Source organism: Echinops telfairi, unplaced genomic scaffold (genome assembly GCF_000313985.2).
Source record: "Echinops telfairi isolate 266 unplaced genomic scaffold, ASM31398v2 ScPeMD7_7475;HRSCAF=8513, whole genome shotgun sequence".
In the NCBI taxonomy this organism is placed as follows: Eukaryota; Metazoa; Chordata; class Mammalia; order Afrosoricida; family Tenrecidae; genus Echinops; species Echinops telfairi.
In genome coordinates, this window is record NW_022111379.1 from 12,454,463 (window position 1) to 12,461,883 (window position 7,421).

Here is a 7,421-nt window from a genome sequence, read left to right on the forward strand (position 1 = left end):
CATTAGGATAGGGTTTTCTTTGTGAAGTCAATGAGGCCCTCTCAAGGTAGGGTGGGTCCCCCACCTAATCGTTTCTGAGATTGAACAAAAGCAGGTTAGGCACAGAACCAGAGCACAAACTGGAGTGGGGAGGGGGGTATAGTCGCCCTGTGAAGATCCACAAGGAACAGAGGGCATCCAGGGCTACTGAAGAGATAAAGATTGTCCCCTAGAGCTGACTGAGAGACAAGTTCCCCCTCCTCAACCCTACCCCCTAAACTCAAAGTTCTAGCCCCCTGAACAGTGAGAAAATTCATTTCTGTTCTTTCAAGTCCCCCACTTGTGGTATTTCTGTTAGGGCAGCACGAGACGGAGGCTAGACCATACATTGTACACGCAGCTGGGTGATCTAGGTGATCCAACTGAGCCCTGAGGCTCAGAGACAGGAGGCAATGAAGTCAACGACACACAGCAAGGCTGTGCAAAGCTGAGGTAGGGCTCCCATCTTAAAACCCTCTGTCCACTGTCCTCCAGCCCGGTGCCTTCTCTGTCTGGGTGGGGAAGTGGACAATCCCAGATGGGTAGGTTCCCCACCACTGAGCGTGTCCGCGCATCCATCGCTCATCCGTCATCCACTCCGACAAGGGGCAAGGTCGGTGCCTGCTGAAGCCGCAGAGCTTGAGGACTTGGCTGGACTCCTGAGCCCGTGAGTTGGAAGGAATCGTCAAGAGCAGGCGTTCAACTTCCACATCTACACCCCCGGCCAGGTGCTCTGCTCCACTGAACAGCAAGCATCAGGAGCTGCGTTCAGGAGTGAGAAACTTCAGACATTGTCGGGTGTGTGTGTGTGTGTGTGTGTGTGTGCGCGCATGTGCGCGCAGAGAGGAAGGTCGCCTCAGAGCTACCCGGGTCTTTCTGTCCCCATTGCACTGAGGTGCCTGAAGTCGTTCTCCTCACAGATCCCTGCTCCCTTTTCCAGCCCCACAGAACCCCCCTGGGAGGGGGCCAGGAGGATGGTCCCTGGCTCTGCATCCTGGGCTGGGGGCACCGTCAGGGACTCAGCAAGCCAGCCAGAGGGAAGAGGGGGCTCTGTCAGGACCTGGTTTGAGGCCGGGAAAGGAGGTACTGACTTGGAAATGACCCCTGAGCCGAGGAGGAGAGAGCTGACACTTCCGCAGACATTATGATTTCCGCTCACTGTGAGCTCTGGCAGGAAGTTGGAGGACCCGAAGGGAACTTGCCCTGTATTTGAACCTGCAGAGCGGGTCCAGGCCCCCGGCTTCTCCACAACTGACCCTGGCCTTCATAACAGTTTGGGAGACAGAGATGCTTAGCCTGGCTGGGGTCCCTACAGCTGGTCTCCTGATGGTCACTAGGAGAGCGCCCAGGTCTGCCTGGTCTTCCCACGGGAGGAAAGCAAGCTTAGGCTGCCCCTGATGGACACAGCCTGAGGTGGGAGGCTCATGGGAAACCCTGCTAACCAGCCCCCCGTGACCCAGAGCTGGTTGGAGAGGGAGAGAGAAAGCCAAGAGGCAGGCAGTAGGATTTGTTGGCTTCCCCACACCCAGCACTGCTGCCTCCACAGAGCAGGCATGCCAGTCTCAGCCGGGGATGGAGCTCAGATGCCTGGCCTGCCCGGAGTGTGGCCAGAGGTGTCCTAAGAGGAGCCCACAGAGCCAAAGCTTGTTCTCATCTGTCCCTTATTCCAGTGGGGGAAACTGAGGCTGAACGGGAAAGCCTGCAACCACCCAGAGATATCGGTAGCCAGAATACTAGGGAACTTTGTGAATTTTAGCTAGGGGCTTCTCTTGGGGAGGCATCCAGATAGCCGTTAAAAAAAAGATTCTGCAAAGGACGGGTGTCTGGAGAGCAGAGACACGACCTAATCCACACTGGGGACTCCCACGAGGTTTTGCTTTTTGTTTCTGGAGGAGGTGATAGTGGAGCGCCTCCCCAATAACAAAACCCAACCCACTGCCATTGCGTCTATTCCAAAAGGGGGGATGGGGAGACCTGCAGTGTTGCACTAATGGCTGTCTTTCCACACGGTGGGAAACATCAAACGTGGGGCGTAAGGGTTCCTAATTCAAAAGATGAATCTGAATGATCTATCAAAAAACTCATAGTGACCCTATAGGACAGAGTAGAACTGTCCCTTTGGGTTTCTGAGACTTAAGATACTTACAGGATGAGACAGCCTCATCTTTCTCCCGCAGAACAGCAGGTGGATTATGAGCCACTGACTGTAGTTAGCAACTCAATGTGAAACCGAGGGTCGGAGTGGGCAAAAGCCTCGGAATGGCTGAGAGGTAGGGCTGGAGCAGTGCTCCTGAGCAACAGAAACAGCATCTGCGGCCAGAAGGCCTGGGAGGAGTTCGAGGAGCTGCAAGAAGGCGCCTGGGGTTGGAGCTAAGAAGGGGCTTTCTGGGTGGGGCTGGGGAGGGGGGGTAAGGGTGGAGTCTCTCTGTTTGATTTTGAGAATCCAAGACCTGTAAGAAGCCCAGTCGTAAACACAAAAGCAGAGCCCAGAGAGGTCAGGAAAGACCACAAGTAAGAAAAAGCAAACCACAAACACCTGTTCTCAGCACCTACCTCCTGACACTGTTCCTTGGTAGGGCAGCTGGCCCAGCCCTGTCTACCCCAAAGAGGCGCTGTGAGATCCACACCGGAGCAAGGCTGGATGTGGTCTCCCTGAACTGCCACTTGTAGTCACCTGAACACATTGTCAGGCCGGAGGGATGGAGGACTTTGGTGACAGATGGGACGGGCAGGTGTTTGGAGTATGAAGCTGTTTCTGGGTTCCGTGCATGCCTGCCACTGCAATGCCTTTCTAGGAGCGCCTTCATATGAGCGCACATGTGCGACTGGTTCTTTAAGGCAGACTTCCACAAATGACGGTTCAGGGCAAGCAGGTGGAATAGTCTGAGCGCTCTTGCCCTCCTGAACAGTGACACTAGCCAATTGCCAGCCCCGCAGGATGGGACAGTCTGTTTGCTAGCAGACCCCCAGTCCAGCGGCCGTCCTTTTGCCTTTCTGATCTCTGCCAGCTCAGTAGGCAAAAGAAAGAACAGAAAAGGTATAATGTGGTTTCCGTTGTATTTCTCCCACCACTATTATGATGATAAATTATTTTAAATATCGATTATATGCTTTCCGTTATCGTCACGTGCATTTCTCTGTGTCCTTTGCCCCCTCCTTCTTGAAACGATGTCTTTTTCCTGTCAATTTGGAATGACGTTAGCCTGTGCATCAAAAAAATGTGGAATTCTCCCTCTTTATTATGTGCTTATTAATTTTTATTGGTTTTTGGGGGGGATGTAGACAACATCAATTTGCAGTCACGTTTCTCAAAATAGCTTTACTGACATATAATTCACCTACCATACAATGATTTAATCATATCAACAAAACTTTTGCAATCATCACCACAGTCCATTTTGGAACATTTTCTCCTTTCTTGTACTGATTATTATCAGTTCCATGCTCCCCACCACCAACCTCCCCTGCCGTCACCCTAAGAAACTAGTAATCCAGTTACTGTATCTCTAGTTTCACCGATCCTGGATTTCATATACAGAAAAACATACACAACAAAGGGGAAACAGAGAAAAACGTCAATCAAAATGAAAGCAGAAAGTACTAACAACTGGAACAACTGGGCTAGCATGGAACCCGTGAGCCTCCTGACTGATCTCCCCAGCTTCTGGATCCCTGCATTCTTACAGCCAGGGCAAGCCAATTAAAATGCTCACATTGCGTCACTTCTGTGAATAAATTAAACCCCCTTTGCCAGATTCCAGGGTCTTAACCAATGGCTTTTGCTCAATCTCTCAGTGTAACACAGTTTAAACTGTTCTCCTTCTGTGGTCATTAGTTGACTTTATGTCAACTTGAATTTTTAAGAAAGTGTAGGGGTGGAGTCTAACCTGTCAGTCAGGCCACAGCCTAATGATGCCTCCTTGGGGGTGTGGCCTTCTCATAAGGAGGAGCTGGGAGCCTCCCTCTCGCTGAGACTTTGCCTTCTTGCTTGCTGGGACTCTGCCCCGGACCCTGAGGGCTGTCAGCGCGCTCGGCCATGTTTCCACTGGCATGGATCCATGTGACTCTGCGGTCACTGGCTTGTCATCTTCCTGCTTCCCGGTTCACCTTTCTGTGACACCAGCCGGCAACTCTGCGAGTCTGTCTAAAGAGAGATTTCTGGACTAGCAGGGGACTTATCGACTTGAGTTGGGCTGGGCTGGGATGCCTTCTTGATATGTAATTACTTCTTGATCTAAAACGCTTTCTTATATGTGTATGAGTGTCACTGGATTTGTTTCTCTAGACAACCCTGCCTAACACACACCCCTTTTCTCACTCCGCACCAGCCCACACAGGACATGCCTGCTCTTCCGAACAGACTTTGTCATCTGCTATTTCTTCTGCTTGGAATACTTTGCCTCCATGACAAACCATACGACAAGTATAACCAACCCTACAGTTGGTTCCTTCTGGTCATTTGGTCTCAGCTCCAATGCTACTTTTTCAGAGTGCTGGAGTAGCCTGTTGCCCTGTCCCTCTGTATCACATTTCTGTTCCATATTCTCCAGAGCACTCACTAAGCTGTTACGAGCTGAATTGTGCCTCCCAAAAGGAAGGGTGACGTCCCCACCTTGTCCTACCCATGACTCTGACCTTGTTTGGAAACAGGGCCTTGGAAGTCATCCGTGAACATGAGGTCCTACTGTCATAGGGCACGTCCTAATCCAATGTGAGTGGTCTCCTTCTAAAAGCGAGACGAGACACAAAGACAAGACAGCCACATGAAAGCTGAGACCGGGGGGACTGGAGTGATCCGCATGCCAAGAAACACCAACGGATGCCAGGAGCCACCAGAAGTTGGGAGAGAGGCGTGAACAGATGCTCCGCAGAGACCCCAGAAAGAATCAACATGACTGACCCCTGATTTTAGAGTCTAGCCTCCAGACTTGAGAGAGGATACATCTCTCTTCTTGTACGGCACCCAGTTAGTGCTACTTCACGGCATTCGCCCTGGGAGACGAACGCACAAGGGCACCTGCAGGGACCCCGTGCACTTGTTTCTTCATGGTCTGTGCTGCGCCCACAGACTCCATGGAACGAATGGAAACAAGCACTTTGTTCGGCTCACTACTCTACCTCCTAGGAGCCCTGGTGGCGCAGTGGTTACCTGTGCAAGGTCAGTGGTTTGAAACCACCAGCCAGACCCTCAGGAGAAAGAGAGGGTGTTCTACTCTTGTGAGAGTTACACTCTCAGAAACACCCCGGGGGCAGTTCTACTCTGTCCTCTCAGGTGACTACGAGTCGACATTGACTGGATGGCAGTGAGTTTGGTTGGGGTTTGGACAATGATTGGCACGTAGTAAATCCACAGTACATGTTGGTGCAAAGGGGCCTGAAGACAGGGTATTCTTAACCCTCCTGGGGCTTCTGCCTAGATCCTTCCATTGTTTTCTGTAGTTCCCGAGACTGGCCGGGCACCAGACCAACCCAAGCCTACTGCCATGGACCTTATTTGGACTCCCAGTGACCCGCTTAGCATTTCTGCAGCTTTGAATCTTTACAGGGGCAGACAGCCTAATCGGTCTCCTTCCGAGGGACTGCTGAGCTTGAACCACCAACCTTGCAGCGAGTCATCCACACTTGCCCAACAACACCACTAGGGGCTTCGTGACCCATCCAAAGCAAAGGTCAAAATATAGATTCCCAGGTACCACATCCAGATGGCTGAATCAGAAATTCCTGGGGAGGCCTCTGGGAATCTTCATTTGAGACCTCTGCTCCAAATAGAACAATCCCTGGTGGTGGGGTGGGTTCAGTGTCAAAAGCCAGTTCAAATCAGGATCCTGGGAGAAGGACGTTGTCTCCCACAGAGTCTTAGGCTGGCCTTTGGCTCTCTGAGAGGGCAGGCATAGCTTTAGCCAGTCTCCACTCATCCGGTCATCAGGCCTGGCAAGCAGGAAGCACTTAAGGACTATTAGCTGGAAGGGAAATGAAATGAAATCTCGATTTGGTTGTCTTGATGCTGTGGGGAGATCACCAGGAATACGGAGGACGACATCCTCTTTTCAGCTCCACTGCTTCCTCCTGGAGCAGCCTCTGAACCCCAGCTCCATCTGTGAAAGTCCCGGGCTGCCGGAGGTGATTCACTGACTCCATCCAACACGGAGCATCTTCTGCCTTCTAGAACTGAGCCAGGGCACAGGTGATCCAGAGACGAAGAAAGGAGAGTTTTTGTGAGGTGGGATAGATAGAAGTTCAAACTCACCAGACGGATGAGACGATCTGTTGCCAAAAATATTTTCAGTCTCCTCACCTTTCTAGTTCTTGGGTCTCTTGCTTTGTGATGGTCGGACCAAGGTGCAGCTGCCTTAGCCAGTTCCCAGCTTCGGCTTGCAAGGCTCACTTCCTGAAAGGCATCCCCGAGGAGAAGCCACTTGGACCTACCCGGATGCAGCCCTGGGTGCTGGAGCAGCCGTGTGGAGACCCCTGCCAGCGCTGAGACGCTTACACATTCACTGACTCGGCTTTCCTCCTGCAGTTGGCATCACTGCATCTGCTTTGTAAGATGGAGGAGGACTTTGTGGATTGGTGTTGGACAGATGGGTTAATGTTGGACTTGTGGGCTTGGGCAGCACTAGGTTGGGATGTTTTCTTGATGTGCACTTAACCTTTATAGAAAACCCTTATACACGAGTTGCTGTGGATTTGTTTCTCTGAAGTACCCAGACTCACACAGTATTTACTGACCATTTACTATGGGCAGCACTTTGTAAGTCCTAGCTTGCCTGCTTTTCACAGAACCCTTGAAAAGATACTCTTTTGTTTTTTCATTTGGGTTGATAGTGTTTGAGGTGTTTTATTGTTACTCAGATGTGGAAACCACCTTGAACCCCGAGTTTTCCTGTTTCCAGTGTTCCCTCTTCCTCAGCGTCCCCCTGTCCTGGCTGATGACCACAACTTTAATTTAAATGGTAGCAAAGACGGCTGGAATCTGCTGACACGCAGACAGAAAATTATTAGATATCGTGGGAACTTGGAGCTGTAATCTGCCTCTGACTTTGTAACATTGTCTGTATCTCTCACTGCCAGCAAATCAATTCCAACTCACCACTTTGCTGTCACCGGCCTGACCTAAAAGTCAGGGTGGGGCTGTCCCTGTGGGTCAGATGGTAACTCTTTTAAGGGTGTAGAAAGCCTCATCGGTCTCCCAAAGGGCGCAGGGTGGTTTTGAACTGTTGATCTTGTGGTTAGCAGCATTACCTACATCTCTAAAAGAATGGATGTAAATTCGTTTAGTTCACTGCTTCCCCAAAGCGTGCTTCTTCCTAATGCTTCCTGTTATCCTTCACAAAATGTAGACCATAGGAACGAAAGGCAGAAAGTAATTGAGCACCCCACCCCACAGCCCATCATTTCTGGGA